Source organism: Notolabrus celidotus, chromosome 14 (assembly GCF_009762535.1).
Source record: "Notolabrus celidotus isolate fNotCel1 chromosome 14, fNotCel1.pri, whole genome shotgun sequence".
Classification (NCBI taxonomy): Eukaryota; Metazoa; Chordata; class Actinopteri; order Labriformes; family Labridae; genus Notolabrus; species Notolabrus celidotus.
This window is the reverse complement of record NC_048285.1, coordinates 28,772,419-28,793,241: the sequence shown is the minus strand read 5'-3', so window position 1 is coordinate 28,793,241 and position 20,823 is coordinate 28,772,419.

Sequence of the window (20,823 nt, the reverse complement as noted above, 5' to 3'; positions counted from 1 at the left end):
TCATCCAATTGTTTTGAGCATGAGAAATTGAAGTAGCAGCTTATATCTAAGTGGATTTTGTTGTGAACGGATCCATTTCAAAAGGTGTGTTTCATCCTGTCCACATCGGGCTTGTCTCCGGGTGATGGAGAGCATGTGTCTGTGGCCACGCGTGCTGTTGAGCGCTCCACATCAGCTGCTGCAGGCGTGACCTTCCTTCTCTCGCTGCTTAACCTAATCAATTATGGTTCAGAACAGAAGCCAAGACAGAGGGGAGACAGAGAGCCCACGACCTTGTCAGAGCCCTGAGGAGACTGTGAATAATTCCCTTTGAGCCCCATAAAGAAGGTTTCCATGGCAGGAGTAGAAGAGGAAAGGTAGCTTGTTACACAGCAGAGAAAGACTTGAACAATAACATGTGAGGTACAAAGCAAGATCAGACGACGCTCGATAATCTGAGGGGAAGAACGGATGTGAAATCAAACCAGGTGTGAGTCTTTGGGTGTCAAACCGTCGCAAACATTTGAACTGTCTGAAGACTTCTACTGTGACCGCCGTGAACCTCTACCTTCATCAAGATGATCCAAAGATAAGGTTCTTACCTGTTTCACTCTGACTTATACAGACATACAGGCTAATGTGTTGACAGTTATGTGACATGGTATTTGGCCTGTACTCTGATTGACTGATATCTTTATTTCTGACCCCGTCAGCTGTGCTGCAGACAAAGCAGTCCCATTCACTGACTCTTTATGTAATCTGTTTGTAAGACTAAATGTAGTTAAATGAACTGTTTAGCCCGAGTGGCTGTGCCTGAGAAAAGCTGATTTGACACTCCTCTAAACAAAAAGACCTTCAAGCAATGACAGCGTCTCTTGCAGTAAATACTTTATTCATTATTTAACCAAACAGTGGAGTGTTGGTGGTTTTTTGCAGTGTGGAGCTCTCAGCTGAGGTTCGCTTCTCGTGTCGCTGCAGAGTCACGCTGAAAGTCACCCTGATCTCCTCTGGGCTGCAGAGCGAACACTCTGCCCCTCAGACATTTACAGGAATTAAACGGTCCGCAGAGGGGGAAAAAAACTCCACATTATCGCTGTCTGTTTAAGGCAGAGGAACTTTAGTGGAAGACGGGAAGTATTATCTATTGATAAATGCTTTGGGCTTTTGCTTCAAATGTTTTATTATTACATTATTGGGTTGAACTTTATGTGCCTCAGACAGCCTGGGCCTCCAGGACGCCTAGTGTAGGAGGGTTTAATGTTGCTATTATACTGACAAACTTTTTAATGTTGATTTTTACTGTTATGATTAAAACTCCTACAGAGAATTTCACCAAGTGTTAGTTATGGGACTTGTATTAAGACAGAGATTGTCTTAGACTTGTGTGTTACAGAGATTGTTTGCTCATTTTAACATAATAATAATAATAATAATGCATTTTATTTATAGGCGCCTTTCTTGGTACTAAAGGTCACCTTACAACATTAAAAACAAACAGAGTTTAAATAGCAAACAGTAAATAAAACACAGTTTAAAAAGTTTTAAGTGAATGGACAGAGGAGTTGTGGTCAGATGGAGTAAGCCAGTTTAAACAGATGAGTTTTGAGTTTGGATTTTAAATGTGGGAGTGAGTCAGTGTTACAGAGGTCAGGTGGGAGAGAGTTCCAGAGCTGGGGAGCAGAGCGGCTTAAGGCTCTGCTCCCCATGGTAACAAGGCGAGCAGGGGGGACAGTGAGGTGGATGGAGGAGGAGGATCTGAGGGTGCGGACGGGTGTGGCAGTATGGAGGAGGTCAGAGAGATATGGAGGGGCGAGGTTGTGTATGGATTTGAAGGCGAGGAGAAGTATTTTGTAGTTGATCCGGTGTGTGATGGGGAGCCAGTGGAGCTGTTGCAGGATGGGTGTGATGTGGTGGATGGAGGCGGTGCGTGTGATGATACGGGCGGCTGAATTTTGAACCAGTTGAAGTTTATGGAGGGTTTTGTGGGGAAGACCAAACAGAAGGGAGTTGCAATAGTCCAAACGGGAGGTGACGAGGCTGTGAACAAGAATGGCAGTGGAGTGGGGAGTGAGTGAAGGACGGAGACGGTTAATATTGCGGAGGTGAAAGTAGGCGGAGTGGGTGACATGGTTGATATGGGAGGTGAAGGAGAGGGTGCTGTCGAGGATGACACCCAGACTCTTAACCTGAGGGGAGGGGAAGAGAGACGAGTTGTCGATGGGAATAGAGAAATTATGGAGTTTGTTTAATGTAGATTTTGTGCCAATTAGAAGAAGTTCAGTTTTATTGCTGAATAATGATATATTATCTTGTTGTTTCTTATACTCTCTGTTTGTGGAGATCAACTTAAAGCAAGTGCAAAATATTGTGTTCCCTTGCACCGGGGCTGTCATTTGACATATTTCAAATTAGTGACCAAACAACACTATGAGAAATGGCTTCAAAGCAAGTATGCATAGGAAGTTATGGAGAAAAGACTCACTTGACACTGTTTTGACAAACTCAGTTGTATGCAGAGGAGACCAGGTACAGCTGTGAACTATTTACTTTAGCTCCCTGAATTTCTGAGCCAGAGTTTTCAAATGTATTTATTTAATAGCCATGTTTGTTTACCACAAAGGGAACCAATTTGAGGCTCTGCAATTATATTATAGACCTTGTGAGTAGCTTTTTATGACTCATTACTTTGAAAGATATTAAGGTGACAACGGTCACTGTGACGGTGCTTTGTTTCAGCACCAGGAGCTGTCCACTGCAGAGCTGCTTGCGCCGAATGTCATGGTGTAAATATTTGTGTTTGTCATCGGCTATCATATTGTTGTTGTTGAGAAGAATAAATAAAAGTCACTATCAAAATAGCCTCGCTTGCCAGATGTTATTGCTGGCTGGTCGTCATTTGCCAACCTCTACTGTAAATAGTAAGGTCATGATTGTAACGCTTCTTAAAAATGTGTTAGAGCCCACCCCACCCTGTCCGCCATTGTTTAGCCAGCTATATTAGCATAGTGGTTTGATTTGCCCAAGTTATTCCAATGCAAGTCATATGATTTTATCTGAAATAGTTAAGGTATTAAACAAAACAAATCTTGGTTCTACTCTTGATGCATTTTTCTCCAGTCTGTAAATCAGGCAGGATCATGGAGGAAGCGGTTAAACACTGAAATGATCATGTGACTCTTATGTTATCCCTGGCTGGTGGAAATAGTGGCGTTTCAGCTCACACAATGTACAACCATTCCCAGTCACCCCTCCTCCAGTTAAACATAAAGGATATGTAGCTGTAGCTTCCTGCTCACTGGACAAGCTGCATTGTGAGCAGAAGAATGTCGCTTTCTGGATCAATTCAACCCACTTGTAGTAACTTCAATCTCCTACATTCACCATCTACACAGGCTATATATCTATATATTCTGCCTGAGTATGACTCATTCTGATTGTTGATACAACAGAAACTGATGCTGAACTTTAACATTTAATTCTGGGGTGTGATGGCAAATCATGTACAGTGTGCGTAATAACGTTTTCTATTCCTGATGTGGATGTCAAAAATGTGTTTGGGTATTGTGATTTCGCTCTGTTTTGTTTTTGCAGAGTCATGTATGTGCAGATTAAGTGTCACATTCATTAGGTGGAAGAGGAGCTGACCTTTAATCTTAGAGCAAGACGTGAGCTTGCAAGCATACCCTGAGAGTTTACACTTCATACAGTGGGGACATCTTGTCCGAGCAGTTAAACTTTTTAATGAATGATGTTTGCATATTGACAGATGCATGTCTTTACAGGAGGCAAAAAGTGGATATGTAGAGTTTTTTAATGTCTGAACAGCATCTGTAGGGGAGTCCATTTTCTCCCATGTTGTTGTGCAGCAGGAGGAAAGACATTTTTTTTTAAATGTGCAGTAATCTGTAAAATGAAGTCCTGGAAAAGAAAGGTAAATGGTCTCTTCTTTTAAAGCACTTTCAAGTCTAGAGGCCCCTCAAAGTACTTTGACACTACATTTCACATTCACCCACACTGTAAAAAACTTAAAATTGTTGGCCTGAAAATGATTTTTTGGTTAACAAAAAATGTTCCATTTGTTGCAAAGTACATCAGTGTGTTGTGTGAAGTTGGTCTCATTTCATTAGTTAGGTTAGCAAAACATTAAATTATGGGTTTGAGGCTATAGGCTAAAATATTTGAGTATGCTTCAGGCAAAGAACGGGGTCTCCAACTCAAATCTACAGGGGTCTTCCACACTTTCAATTCCCCACATGTGGCGCCATCTCTCCTGTCCTGTGTGGATTGTATCGCCCTAAATGTGAATATTTTGTTTGAGTATATTATTGAAACTCTAGTTTTTCAGTAGGTCACTTGATGGTGAGTTGATTACCGGTTAATGTCACTTTAATTTGTTTAATTAGTTTAATAAGGCATGGTCATCACCATTAGTTAGACGCCTTGAACATTAGCTAGCTACCTTGCAAGTGGGAAAATGGTCTTTTCTGAACAGAAAATAATACGTTGGCACATAAGTTGACTTCTTAGTATGTAGAACTGAAAACTTTAAGTTACACTACATATGAATGGTAAGTTACTTCAACAAAAACTAATCAGTTTGCTCAAATGTAAGATTTGATGTAAGAACAGTGCATTCACGTCACACTCATACACTGATGGCAGAGGATTCTTTAATATGAACTAATCCCATTCACAAACTGGTGTTATGTTTTTTGCCCAAGCACATGTATGTGACTGCAGGAACCAGGATCAAACCAACAACTCTGACTGAGTGACCGACTCTACCACCGAGCCACAGCTGCTCCCTCTCCTCATTTCAAAACCCTCTGCTCGTTCTCCATATGTTAATATCAGAGGTATATAAACTAAACTGTGGGACTTCTTGCCTCTGTGAACACAGAAAATGAATCTATCTGTATTCTCCAAATTAAGTTTTAAGTAAACCTTTACTCATCCAGAAAAGGGCTTGAACTCGCTGGCACTTCTTCTGCAGTACTTATTTCACACCCAGGCAGCTTCCACACACACATTTCCATGTGGAAGCTGCCCAGTCCAACCACAGCGTGTGCTGACATTAGCATTCGGAGCTCAGGGGATGCATTCGAAAGGACACATCAGTGGTTTGTGTTGAAGGAATTTGTTTGGGGATTTCAACCAGCAGCTTTTAGAGGCCTTATGTTTACCTTAGCACACCCGACATAATCATCTGTAATGACTGCAGTGCTCTCCTTCACAAGGCTGCTGCTTCCTTTTATAAGGCACTTAAAAGCATGGCTGGAATTATATGAGTTTATGTTTTACACTGCAGTTATTCATTGGAAATTGTTTTGCTAAAGGGGTCGGCTGGTAATGCAACTCAGAGCTATTTCAACAGCTTGTCTCTGCATGAATTCTTGTCTTTAGAGCAGCTTATTACCTCACACTGCTATATTATCGCCTGGGGAGGAAACAATGTTGAGTTTGCTTTACTACAAGACATGTTTCTAGAAGGTTTGCAGTTCCTCTGCAGTCTAGTGGGTGTTCTAAATCACTATTGTGTCTTTTTATTGGTCTAATGTAATAGCGTTTCAGGCACAGTGACACAGATCATAAAGCATTTTTTCATACATGGACAAATACACCAACACAGGAGTTCTTCCCATTACAGTTCAGCTTGTCTCTTGTGCTGCTTTACCATGTTTGGAAGTATTTGCTTAAGAGAGCCTCAGGCTAAATGGGACCTCATCCCAAGTCAGATCTAAATTTAGGAGAGTGAGGTGATACAGTATGCATGTGCCTCTTACCACCCTGACCTTAAGAGCTAAAAGATTTTCATTAAATGTTTCAGGGGAAGGTTAAAGCCTCCATTTAATGTTTTTTTTTTTTTTCTGAAGGTTTTCCCATCTTCTCCGAAAATAAAGCTACAGACACACTCTGCTCGATGCCCCTCAAAAGGAGGACGACCTGCTGCCTTTTATATGTTAATTGCTGCAAACAGTGAGTCTAGACTACAAGCACGCAACTTCCATCAGAGCATCACTTGTAACTTCTGCTCAAGTAAGATTGTGGAGAACAAAACGTCAGCTCACTGTGAGGGGACACTCAGCCTCACTGTCTCGTCCAATGAGAGCTCCCAGGAGGTGAACCAAAGTAAAGCGTATTTAAAGAGCAAACCACATAAGAAAAGTCTGTCACGCAGAGACAGCACTCATGGCAGAGGAAATGTGTTGCCTCTGACGTCGGTTCACCTGCAGATTGTCTGGCCTGCACACTGTTTCCTTGTTTTTTTCGAACACATCAATCATAGTCACCTCCTAATGACTTATTCATTAACTCCACCAAAACACACATCTTCATGATGAGACTGGACGGAGTATGTTTCAAGACACACAGTTGCCGAGTCTGCAGTCAGCATTCTGTGGAATTAAAGCCACTATTAATCAATTTTAGCCGAGCTGGAACAGATCCCAGACGCATGATCTTGAGTGCAAAAGACTGGGAAATGTGCTGCGTGTGTGTGTGTGTGTTTGTGCATGCATCACGTGTGAGACTAGGGGCTGAGGGGCAGGCAGATTCAACAACTAATGATGCCTTGTAGACCACAAATAAACCATGATAGCAGCTGATAAATCGATGGAAGCTGTGGAACAATCAGACAGAAACGTGGCTCCATTTTTCCCTGAAAGATTCCCCGATGCTTCATATCTGAAATAATAATTTTCATATTGATTATTAGAAGCGTATTCCTCTGTTACATCTCAGTACATGAAAGCAACACTTACACGCCTGAAACGTTAGCTAAATGGGAAGTGAGTGGCACCGTAGGAAGTGTCGTGACTTACAATCTACGTCTTTGTAGCTCTGAAACAGAGATAGGACCGTGATGAAGCACAGATTCAAAGCTTTAGCTCTAGGATACAGAAAGCCTTTCTTGAGCTTCCTGCGGGGAGAGGATGACAACATGTGTCCAGCTGTCAGGCACAGCTGCTGGCCTCTGAAGTGATGCACTGGGTGGGTGAAGCCTGCAGTGGGTGGTTGCTACACAACTCCAGAGGTGGCCCCATCAATTGGGTTATGACAGTGCTGTAGCCCTGTTAAATATCAGTGTGTCCTTGGTTGTGCTGCTGTGCTGCTATTGATCTTACATAATAGGAACATTAGGGCTTCTGTGTTTTCCTCTTTTGAAGGAATCCGTGTCATTTGCTCTGAAATTGCATGCAGCTCTGGCTTAACTGACTGAATAAATTTGCTAAGGAGAAGTGAATTCAAAGCAGCAGTTATTGTACTTGTTTGTGTGTTTTTCCTCACCCCGGTGGGAGAAATTGGTCAGTTTTCTCTTTGGTGGCCATGTGAAATGTATTCTTGTGTCTATAGGGACATTCTTTTCATTGTTCAGACTCCAGACACAGATGCAATTTTGCTTTGCATTCAGCTCCGGAAAGTGAGACAACTTGACTGATATAGTCTCCTCTCTGTGAAACGCTGGAGCCTCGCATGGCTCTGACTCACATATTCTTTGCTATATGCTTGGTTTATCATCTGTGATTCAGAAATGGAGTCACAGGTGGAGTGAGGGCTGCTTCTCTCATTAAAGAGGCTCTTGGCTGCGCTGTGACACATGGATAATCCAACAAGGAATCAATCATTACATAGTTATGGAGGTAATAGGTGAGCAAATATGTTTCCTGGTGGCTGTCCTTATTATTCCAGGGCTAGCGAGGCCCCAGGAGACAGAGGAGCCAGATGGAATTGAGGTGTTGTCACCAGTGAGTGAACAGGTAATGAATTACTCCAGGACAAATGGGCTGCCACATGAGAGATGAGGAATCCTCCCACAAAGAGTGGAGACAGAGGGTGAATGGCAGCATCCACTAACACTCACCTTCAATCCTTTATATATGTTATTTTTCTCTAAATTGACTGCGAACTGGTGAATGGCAGAGGGGCTGCAAACATACGGATAAGGTGAGATCCCTCTGAGATGGAGACACAAAAACAAATATGTTGCAACCCATTTTGGCATTACAAACCCAATTTCACATCCAACCAGCAGGACTCTGACACAGCTTTTTTCAGAATTGCTTAAAATTACATGATACATGATACTGAACCTTTCCAAGTATAGCATCCAGCCTCCACACCCTCTTCTTTTCTGGCTCCTGTTCCTGAAACCAGCTGATTTGTTATGACATTAGAGTAATGGTATTTCTCTGGTGACAGTCATTGCTGAGGGATATGATTACGCCGTGGTAATTATGATTGTTATTTCCAATCACAGCTGAATGGAGTCAGAGTGTGTTATTTCAGCAGCATAGACAGCACCGGAGTGACTATCTGCACTAGATGATTCTGATGGGGGCGATTTGAGATACAAGCGTTCTGCTGGCACAAGCACTGACAAATGCATTCTGTATTTCTGCAGGGAGACAGCAGACTATCTCACGCGCTCTGCAGGTGGATGTGCTGGTCGCTGAGGCAGCTGGATGACTTTAACAACACTTTTGTAAGAGGATGGGAATGTAGCAGAGGGAGTGTAAGCGCAGGTACAACACTTTCATCCCATCAAAGAGGAGAAAACAAAAGAAAAAAAAAAACTAAATTATTTTAAACTATAGGTTTGATCAGGTAATTAAATACAGTGCTGTTTACAATGATGTGTCATATAAAAGAATACAGTTTTATGTTCTGTGATAGAGAAGCCCCTGATAAATCATTGGGAGCCATCTGCAGCATTTATGTAAACAGTGTTAGCTCACTAGCTAGTTTTATAGAGACATCAGCATGTTAGGTATTTTTTCATGCTTGGTCTAAAGGAAAGGACCATACTACAGGGCTCTCAAGTTTTGAACTCAGTTCAGAGTGAGATTTTGGCAGCGAATTGTATCCTCTCATTATACAGGCTGTATTTTCTTCATTTACCTTAACAATTTTGACTGCCCTCTCTCTTACTCTCTCATTAGCTCTCTTTATTTTTGTGGAAAAAGTAGTAATTCCGTTCAGTAAATAGCCAACAAAATCAATTTCAGTCTGAAAACTCACGTTTAAATTCTTTATTGTAACAGCAAATGCATATTCATGTTTGGCACCCAGGCTCCGGCTTCATCACTCCCTGCAGATAAGTTTACGTGCAGACATTGAGGAGTGATGAGCAAAACATACTGAACACCCCCCCGGAGCCTGCAGGTGGATGCTGGGGTGGAGGTGGGGATGAAAGAAAATTCAGCAATAGGCACGCAGGCAGCAGAGGCGTTGACAGGTAGAGGGTGAGATGGGAGATTTTCCCAGATTACATAGACCGCCAATTTGAGAGGCAGAGGGCGTGATTGGATGATGGGTATGAGAGTGGGACATGTGATGTGTATAGCAGTGCAGCTTGAGATGTCTGCCAGAACTAGCTCACAGGCGTCGCTCCATTAATGAGATGACTTACTGTACACATTGATACCGGGCTCCTGCGTCCTTTTCTTTGGAACATATCATTGTTACGTTGATTTACCCAGATACAATGATGCTATTTTTTGATTGGCTGTTGGGTGGCAAGCTCCTTCTGATTCTGAACTCTACAGGAAACCCACTTGATTCCTACCTGTTCCACGGTTTAAAGAAAGGCTGGTGGCCATAGTTGCCCTAGTAATTATTCTGCATGAGAAATACAAGGTGTGACGTGTGAGCATGTGGACAGGTTGAAATGCATGAGACTTGAGAACCTTGATACTACATTGAAAGAACATTCAACTAAGATAATACAGAACAAGAACATATATATATATATATTTAAATAACTGTTTATAGGTTGAGATACTATAAGAACAAATTTCAAAACTGCTCAAGCAAGAAGGGAGAAAAGTAAAGTGAATTGGTGGTTGTGCAAACTAGAATCCAGACAGGGGGAGCAGGGCTCAGATGCTTATCTGGCTGATTGCCCAGCCACCAACAAGGGACATAAACGGGATGACACAAAATATTGATCTATATTGATTGGTTAAAAAATGATTAATCTATCAAGCTAAATCAATAGACCCTTCGATTCCACAAACATTAATGCAGCATGGATTTTACCGACCTCCTTGCAGGCTGAATTCCCATCAAACTGAACAATTCACTAGAAGGTTACCTGTGAACGGGACTTCTGTAGGAATTGACATCTCTGTCCTCATTCAGCTCTCATGAAGTCACAACTTTTAACACTGTTGCTGTTATCATTACTATTACTGTCTTGCAATCGTCAACTTAAATATGCACCCAGCTCTGCTGCTGTTGACTGGATTGCAGGACCCATTAGATATGGTTGAGGTCCAGTAGCTCATCAGGCTGCGCTCACAGCTTTGCCTGCTAACTGTCGTTATGTCCTCACTCTCAAGACAAGCTAACTATCATTCTTGCAACAATATTTACTGATTAAGAATGCCAACAGAAACTAACTTTTGCCACAGTGTGAACAGGAAGAAGTGAAAGGTATACTCTCCACAGACTAATTTAATATGATTTGTTTTCAGGTCATGGGTGTCTCTTTCAAGGTAGATTTCAGCACTAGCTTAGACTCTGGTACCCTCCAGACCGTGTCTTTGTACTGTTGTTTGGTTTCTTATGTGAGATCCAAACAGGAGACGCATTAGTTGTGCATCTGATGATGTGTACAAACAAAATCTACTTCAGAAAGTTGACTGTCTCCATCCTGCTGTTTCTCTTCTTGAAGTGATTCAGGCACCTTAAATCAAACCCACACTTGAAATCATGTTTGTTTTATCCTGATGAAGAAATATTCTGTGTTATGAGACAAAATTATCTTACTCAGGTTTCACCCAATGGACATCAGCCCTCGTCATGTGACCAAAGTATGTAATATCTCCCTCAGGAGGTCATAACCCCTGACTCTGCTCGGTTATGATGTCTGTGGTTCCGGATATGAACATCCTCCCTGGTCTTCCTCTGAATGACCTTTGACCTTTCACAGTACCTATCCTGTGAGTGGTTTTGGTGTCCTGGAACAGCTTTATATTGTCTTTTTCAGACCTTCATTTAATTTCTGGTCAAAGGTCCTTTCCGTTTCTCTGATGTGAAGTCACAATGATGTCAGACTCCACTCCAGTCTTCCTCTAAAGTGTATCAGCAGAGATCTTCTGGTGTTACCATCTGGTGAATGCTTTGCACAGACCAGCCAGGTAAAGTTGATCCATTTCTTCATAAACTTTAAGATTCATTTGAACGCTCAGAAAGGGAGCAGACCCTTGAGGGGATTTATCTGAAAGTCAAAAATACAGTATATCTCTTGGTAGGTGTAGATGCTTCTTAAAGGTGACATATCATGCAAAATGGACTTTTTAATGGTTCTCTACCTGAAATATGTGTCCCTGGCATGTCTACAAACCCCCCGAGAATGAAAAAAATCCATTCTGCCCCTGTTTTGATTTCTCCACCTTTCTGTAAATGTGTGTGAAACGAGCCGTTTCAGACTTCCGTGTTCTTGTTACGTAACAACAATATCCGGTCTGTCACGGAGTCAGAGCTCGGAGCTTGTTCAGCCCATAGACTGTATAAAATAATACTGAATCCCTCCTCCGTTTTTCATTCCCTGCACACATGTGTGCTAACAAGGAGCTTAGGAGGGAGGCATTCTAATTGTAGGCTGTCTTAATAAACACAAAGGTCGGTTTTACTCCCCACGTCTGCAGATTTGAAGATCTAGTGGATGATTTCTATTTATCATTGATAAGTGCTAGCGCTAGTTAGCATAGCCACATAGCTACATGTTCGTAGCTGCAGTGTTTCCCCTACCATTAACAGCGGCCCCCGCCCCCCTTGGAAGTTCAGTAAATTTTATTTTTTACATATCGCCAGATCACAGCAGAAGTATTCAGGGTTACCTCTCTTATAGATCAGGTCTTAAACTTGTTCTTTTATTAAACAGACTAAATATCCTTATGTTATTGATATTATTTACATGACAGGATGCCATTATGCTCATCTGCTCTCTGTATTGCATGGCAGCGTTCCGCTCCATGCGCACACAGACACACAAACACGTGCGCTCACATACACACATCACAGCACAACGATACGATAAATGTTCATCAACAACTCGGTTTTTCAAGACGAAAACGAGACTATGACGAGCTTAAGTGCATCACTGATAATACAAACTCAGATGAAAACTTAAGAAGGACCGTCGGACATTGAGAGTTCATATTTTCCCTGCTGTGCATCTAATCTTAAGAAATTAAAGCTATGCGTTCCTGTGACTGGCTGAGTTATTATTGGGGGGGCGCAGTGTTAGCTTGGTCTCTACCTGCAGCAGGTGTGCTGTGTGAACCAGCCTCCTCTTCATTGAGGATTTTTACCCCCGGTGTGCGTTAGTGACAAAAACACAACCGGGGGACGTCTGTTTAATATTTGACGTCTTTGCCGCTCTCACCGTAAAAAGCTCTGCATCTAGAGCTTGATTTAATCCAGTTTGGTGATACATCAGACACATTTAGTAAGTTTGATCAAATCCTTGTCATCAAAGAGTGCCGTGAGCTGACTGTCTGTCCAGAGGTCCAGAGCGCCTGTTACTGCAGGTGCATTCAGGGACCGTCGTAATAGTGCAATGCAGACCTATATTTTGCGTTAGTACATACTGACAAATAAAACAACAAGAAACACTAAATCTGTGACCATTCCTTCAGAAAGGTCCTGCTACAGGCGCCTCTCCATCAGGATCAGATTCTGGATCAGATTCAGAGGGTTGAAGTAACGTGATCTCTGAGCAGCCGTGTATATTCAGCCAATATGTAAACATTAGATCAACGTGCTGGACAGCCGAGGCACATCCACTTCCTGAGGGGGCGTGGTCAGAGAGAAAACAGAGTGTTCTGAGGAGGACTGAAGAAGAGGGCTTTTCAGGCAGACCAAAATCTGATTTCAAAGTGTTTTTTTGAGCATAAACTTTAAAGACATGTTTTGGGGACCTCTTAGACCAATATATGTTGATGAAAAAAGCGTGATATGTCCCCTTTAAAAAAGTGCCTTCTAATTTTTGAGCTACTGTAAATATGTTTTCATCTCCCTGACAGGTTTGATAGATTTCATTAACTCCAACTGAGCTGGGACTTCTGTCTGGTTTCTTTCATTACTTGCCTTAAATAGACTTTCAATCATTCATCCCTCAGAGTGACTGTATGCAGCCCCTTGCATGCATAAGCACTCCACCAGCAGATGTTGGTGCTACCAATAATGAAAAGAATCAGTCTACCAACCAAATTATAATTTACCACCTCTATCTAGTCAGCATCTGCTGAGTAATAAATATAAATTGCTTAAATTTGCTAAGCATGTTAATGATACTCACCATCTGTACTAGTCTACCTTTATTCCTGTGTGGTGTTGATATGGCAGGAGACTGCGAAACCTGACAGATGCACGACTTGCTCTGCAAATAAAACGCACATGTGCACATATGTTGGATGGAAGTACACAAACACAGGCACAAATACAGTAGAAACATGGAAAAATAATGAGCTTCATTACGCTTGCATTTCTTTCAAACTAAGAAAAATCCCTGCCATATTTATTCAACAAATTATCCTTGAGTTGCATCAGAAGTAAGAGCTGTCATCCATGTTTGCAGGAGAAGTTGGTGCAGGAGCTTAAGCATGGGTGAAGCTGGAAGCAGTGTAGCACAACACAGCTCTGCGAGAGTGTAATGAAGATAAATTAAGACGTTTTCTTGGTGGATAGTGCTGTGTTGGCTCAAACGCTGAGGTTTTGCCGTCTCCTTAGCCTTTTTCTTGGGAAATTAGGGTTCAGTCAGCTGCAACATCACACAGCACCTTTCAAAGCACAGATGTCAGAAACTTGCGTCGTTAGAAGTGTGAAAGTGTTCATTCCCGCTCTGACAGAAGAGAGACAGACATGAGTGAAGAGAGATTATGTAAAGAACAGGTTCTGCCAAGCGATACGACTGATCAGACAGGTGTTCCAGCCTTATACGCCACAGCCACAGCAAGTCATGGGACTGGCTGCTGTCAGCCCTGTTAACTCTGATATATATTACATCTTCATTCAAATGAATTGAGTTTTAAACCCTCATACCTGCCCGTAAATACACATTACAAGTCAATCAGTCACTCAGAATCACATGTTTACTGGGAGTGTGGAAAGATTCAATTATTCTGGAGGGCAGTATGTGGAGAAATAAGTACAGTGATAGGGCAAAATCTGCCTCCTAGAACACTTTGTGCCTACTTGGAAGTGTACCTGACTCTTTGAGGACACAAAATGAAATAATTAAATTTCTTTTAATGTTGGTAAGGAAGGCTCTAATGACAAAGTGGGTGGGAGATGAATCTCCATCTGTTATATTGTGGAAGTCTCTGATATCTGATGTTGTCAATTTCGAGAAGTTGAGATACTGTATTGGAGGAAGAGCTCATCTTTTTAACCCTCCTGGGTCCATTTCCAAAATGACGTATGCTATTCACGATCACGTGGCAGGAAGACGCAACTTAAATTAGTCATCTTTCCAACTTCAGTGTAAAGTCCGGACTTTGAGGGATGTAATAAATTAATAATTGTACAGATTGACAACATAAACACTTTGTTGTTTACTAAATTTGAACATGTATTTTTTTTAATTTACGAGTTATATTTGCATTCTATGTTTTAAAAATGGTTCATAAAACATTTTTTTTTGTTTTCACAGTTAAAAATCTAACTTTTTCCTATTCGGATTTTATGTTTTTTGTGTGATTTAAGGTCTTGTGTGTTAATACTTTATATCAAAATGGAAAAAATAACTGCATAGTCATACTTGTGGGGTTGTGCTTAAAACAATGACACCAAACAAGGCAAGGAAAACAGTTTTTAAGAGGAAATATAAAAGTAAAATCAAAATGAGTCAAAAACAGCCGACTATACCCAAAGACCCCATAGGGTTAAAAGAAAATGGGAGAAACCTCTGAATCTTCTAAATAATAAGTGCAATTTATAATGAAGATACTTAAGGGCTTAAGGATTGTTCTACTAATGTACAATACAACTGTCTATTACAACTGTACTATGCTGGACTGATGAATGCTGGATGTGACTATTAGACCAACTATGCAAAAAAGTATGTTAAGATGTCCTGAGATATTGTTTTCAATGTGAAAATCAATAAAAAGAATGTTCAAAAAAAAAAAAAGAATCACATTTAGTCCAATATGAAATTTGACTTGTGTTTTGTGAAGGGGTGGATTTCATTTTGATTGTTTCTGCGAGCAGCTCACAGATTTTACCAGATTTTAGCTCAGTTACTCAGAAATAAATACTCCCTGCCACACAACTCATGCCACTACTTGCCATTTGTTGTCAGGCCCTCATTTCTGATCACGTCCTTTCTGTATATCACAAACTCCCTCGTTACATAGGATTGCTGTGTTCTCACTGTCTATTACAAGCTGTCACTGGCACAAAAGGACAGTTTATAGAAAATCATGAGTAGCCTGCACTAAACTACTGTAGACTACTTGTCGATTTTACCACTGTCCCTAGCTGTAATTATTTTTCATGTGAAAAGGATGTGTTTGCTGTTGTTATATGAGTGAGCAAAAAGAAATATAAACACATCGTCTCATCCCAGGTCATTAAATACAGATGCTTTTGTGCGACTCTTTGTTGTCTCCTTCAGACACAAGAAGCTGTCCCTTCTGGTTTTGCACAGACGCTTAGTCCAGGTAGCTTTGTTGTGTGTCATGCAGATGCACAAGATAGCATCTGTTATGTCTCTGTCTAACACATGGTTAATGTCAAATACACAGCCCTTGAAGGGGTTTACGCTACACATGCTTGAAAGCCCGATGTATATCGTGCAGATGCTGAATGGAAACATTTGCATCTATATGAGGCACCAAGGGCCAAGACTAAGAACCAGAGTTAGCTGTTTTCAGAACAGGCTGCAAATGTTCCAAAGAAGAGAGAGAGAGAGAGAAGCAATATCAGTCAAGATGAAAAAGGTTATTGAGTTTTCTAAATGTGCCTTTCACTCTGAATTGTCTTACAATTGTTGGACATTTGTATAGTGTGGGCCTCTCCTCAGGTTTGGCTCCCTTATGCTGCGACATTTCATGCCCCAGGGTCTAAGCGTCATACTAGTGAGGCCCTTAGCATCCTCCGAACAATGGAGGAAGTTTGTCGTGTTCCCCTGGAACATAAAGCAGGGTTGTACATCAGACCAGATGCTGCAGTGGACTTCAGCTTCGGTGAACAAGATGCTCTTGTTCTTGTTTCTTTGTTAACAAACTCTTGTGATTGATGGTGCTTTTAACATGTCACTATGGGGGCACATGTTTCTGGTTTACCTCTAGTTTAATTATACCTTCCTTATCTTATTTGTACCGTAGGTAGATGGATCGCTACGATGAATCAACTGCAGGAAATTCATCCTCTAAATCTGCTCCCTGGATGTACAAGGACTACAGGGTTGTTTTTTACACATGGTTAAGCCTCACATTAACCTATACCAGCCTGAAAATATTACAGTAGATTAAAACTTCAGAGTTTGACACAGAACAAGCAGAGCTCATGATTTAGGTTGATTCTTTTGCTTGTAATTTTTGTCTCAAAGCCTTTTTTTGTACTTTTTTTGCTCATGTAAGAAGGAGATTTTTTCGGGAGTGAATTAATGCCACTGCATTAGAGATAATAATACAGCATATATTCACCGTGCTGGAACAATAACACCGAACAGTTTACAGCCATGTGGTTTTAAAGTGCAAGACAAATGGAACACGCCTTATCCTTTAAATCTAATACATTACTCAAGACTGGAAGGCAGAGCCCTAAACTACTAAGCTTAAAGTGAGAGACATGAGAAATAATACACAGCTGAAATATATTTCATAGTATATTCTATAAGCAATAGTCTTCAGACCATATCTACACCAACCAGCAAAGCTGTAAAACGGCCCCTTAAAATACTGCTTTTAAAGAGATGCCATCTAAGAGCTGATAAGAGCTACAAGCATTGGACTGGATCAATTGTGCAATAGGAAGAGCACTCAGTCATGGGTACTGTTTAATTAATGATGGGGGATAGAGATAGGCTGTTAGCTCCATATTGTCAGTCAAACACTCACAGCAGAGGGTGGCAATATGAGCTATGCAACTGATACGTGAAACACAAGCAACTAATCCATACTCTCCAGTCTAGCACCATTAATGCTCGGTTAGGAGGGCAGGGTGCAGCTGCATGACACACATACACTTTTGTATTTCGTCTGAGTGCAGAAGACCAAATGCAACTTAATAAATATATAATTATGTGGAGAGACTGATTGGACATTTTATTACTTGAAATTGTATGTCTGAATATCTGACTAGGAAATGAAAATAATAAAAATCACCTCCTTTCATGCTTTAGAGATGAGTAATGTTGGCAGATGGAAAGAGTAAAACCTACAAAATCAGTCCATTTCAAATTATAATATGATATACTGTGATATTTTGCTTCTGTAATGTTACTCTTTATCTGTTCCCATCATCTAAATGATGAGGGGATTCAAAGATATTGAAAAATTGAATTTAAACAAACATAATTGAATAAATACAAACATGTGAAAACAAAAGCCAAAACAGGACACATTGTTTCGGGCTTCAACAGAGAGACCTTTCTCAATCTGACTTTGAAGCTCAATGAGGAAGTAAAGTGGCCTATTGATTAGTGAGGCCCGCATGGATCTGAGGCCAATTGTTATCATCAATAGACACTTGTCCTGTCAAAAATCTGTGGGCCAAGCACTAAACCCTTCCTGTCACGCTCACATGAATAAAAGTCAGCGTCTGGTGGGCAGATAGATTGTAAAGGCAAATCTGACAGGGACCAAAGACAATTGAAAAAGTGTCACATGGAAACACAAAAGTGCAGCCCCAATTGATTAATTGGGCTAATGTATCTCCAATAAAGATAAGCTCTGAGGTTCCTTCCTTATCTCAAGGTTAGATAGAGCAAGTGTGACAGAGCTAAACAATGTGTTTGAAAATAGACCCAAAAACTTCAACTTGGGGTAATATGACTAAACAAAAAAAGAGCATTTTTTTTTTTAGATTGGTGTTGTGTGATAACATCAAACTCTAACATTAGCTGGAAGTTGTTGAACTAGCATCTGAGCCTAACTGTGGCTACTGGGTTATCAAATGTGTCGCCTAATTTGACCTCATACGGTCACTTGTCATGTCAGACTGTCCAATACAATTTGTCTGTACAGTTTTTACAGGTCAATGAAAACTTTGAAATTTGTCATATCCCTTTAAATTTAGGACATAAAACCTTTTAGTTTTATTTGGAAAAAATGTCTTGTTCCTTGTTTGAATGTTTAAATAAAAATATGCATCCAAGAAGTACTAAATTACTATGCTATCGTCTCTGAGTAAAAAGGAAGGTAACATATGTTTTATTTTGAAGTAGGTTCAGTTTACCTTGAAGTATAAGACAGAGTAATTAAGACTAATAAAATGAATTAACCAAAAAGTATTGCGCTAAGAGCCCTCTATGTTAGCTACGCAATGGCTGATGTAAATGCACTCAATAATTAGTGTACTGCCCCTCCATAGTATCAGCTATAAACTACAATTTTCAGGTAAATCAAAATGCAGTGACCAAACTGAACAGAAAGAAAAGATGCTGCCTTTGCTTTTGATATTAGGATTACTGGAGGTTTCAATAATGACTAATCATACATGGATAGTTAAACATAGTGCTTCTTGAAATACAATCAGAGCTACTAATAAAAGTAATTATCTATGCCATCAGACATGTTTGATGTTAGCCTAACATGATCTCTGAAGGTAAGCTTTCATTATGTTATCGGCACCAGAGAAGAGCTGCTCTCTTGTGGTCGAAGAGTTCATTTACAAAAACAGATATCTCAGTTTTTATACATTTTCAAAAACACATTTCTTTTTCATAGAGATTTTTAAATAAAGTTACATTTTTAAGATACCTCTGATTAGGAATGCCATTTTGACTTATTCAAAGCAACCCAGCTTCAATTGATTGAAAATACCTAAAGCTAGTCAGATAAAAAACATGTTTTTTGAAACATTTTTTAAAAGTGAGTTATCTGTTTTTGCAAATGAACTCTTCGAGACAGCAATATGTTTAATTCAATATATTTTAAGCCTACACATATACACATTTTTCAACCCAAACTCTATTGAGGAATATTTCTGTAAATGTAATCATTATCCCGACTGAATGAGACACAATCATTTCAACTGTTTTCAAAATATATCAAAGATCGGCTGAGGTGCACTTACGCTCTATGACCCCTAGAGGCCACGATAAAACATACCTATACCTGGTTAAAGAAAGATGGGCAGTGTGTGCATAGACCACATGGAGTGGGAAAATTCATTTTAGGTGGTCAAAATATTACCAGTTTGACATTTCACATATATGTATGTACATTTGAACTTAACTAGAACTGCACTTAACACTTGACAATTCATGTGTTGGCTAAATAATATAGATATGCATGTTGCTGACAACGCTAGCTGGTGTTAGCTAAGTAGGATTAGCTGTGGGACAATGTGAGATTTATTCTCCATAGCAACGGTTTGCTATTGAGAAATACCCAGGAAATAACAGACCTATGGAGCATTAACCAATCAGATTAAAGCATTTAACACAGCTGTGCACTAGTTTTGTTTAGCTTAAAGACTACAGTTAATAGGAATGAGGGATGCTGTAAAATACAATAAAAATGCAGGGAAAATTCTTCAACATAGAATGTGTTAAAATATGCAAACCCATCATTATATTGAAAAAGTAGCCTTCCTTAACTATTAATTCCTACACATCTTATTGATAAAGGAGACACAAATAAATGCTTTTCTGCACACAGCACACATATTTGATGTTATTACTCCTTTCAGTGAAGAGAATTTTCATTCTCATTGGGGGAACAACTAACACAATATAATTGAACAGATTCATTCCTACTCAGTGGCAGAAACTGATGCGATGCCACTCCTTGAGACTAGCTGAGAGCCACTTTTTTTTCCCCCCCTTGAGCTCCAGTGAGCTGGATGCTGCGCTGCAGAGAGCCTCAGCCGGCTGCAGCGGTGAGGCGGACAGACTGAGAGGGAGACCACAAACCTCCGTCCACCACGACGCACAGCAGCAGCAGCCGCACACAGATCCCTGAAGTGGGAGACAAGGGTTTTGAGCGCTCGAGTGGGGGAGAAAGCTGGATACTGGAAGAAATAATATCTCTGCATATTAGGGTATTTTTGAAGAGGATGTACTGTTTACGCTGGCTGCCCAGATAAAGCGGCAGAGACGGGGACTTGATATTCCTGACACCGCTGCTGTTCCACCGTGTGGGTCTGGAGAGAGGAGGTAAAAACCATCGGGTCTCATCTTGCAGAGAAGGGAAAAAGTAAAGCAAAGGACAACTTTTTGTATTCCTGTAAGTAAACTATTTTACTCAATGGGTTGTAATTGTTTTTGCTCGGGTTGTAATGTGGCTGTAATTGCGTGTGTGGACGCGTGTTTTTAAAGAGTTCTGCGGACACTACTGGTGAGAATAATCCTCATCAAATCCACCTTAACTGAGCTCAACAGTTCTGGATGTTATCCTTTATAAAGGACTAACCCCTGCTCTTCAGTCTGTGTTGTTGTTTCACTAACTTCTTCCTTTTTTTTTTAAAGAGCATTATGAGTCCAAATGAAGCATATTAAGGGTGATGGAGCTGTTGAGTGCCAATATGCAAAAAACACTCTATGAAGTGTCATGAAATGAGACATTTATCCCATTCATTATGCCTGAGGGGAGTTAAAATCTTGTCAGATATAAGCTGAACCCTCAGCAGTCTTAAAAAAGGAAGAGAGACACGCTTTGAAATGTA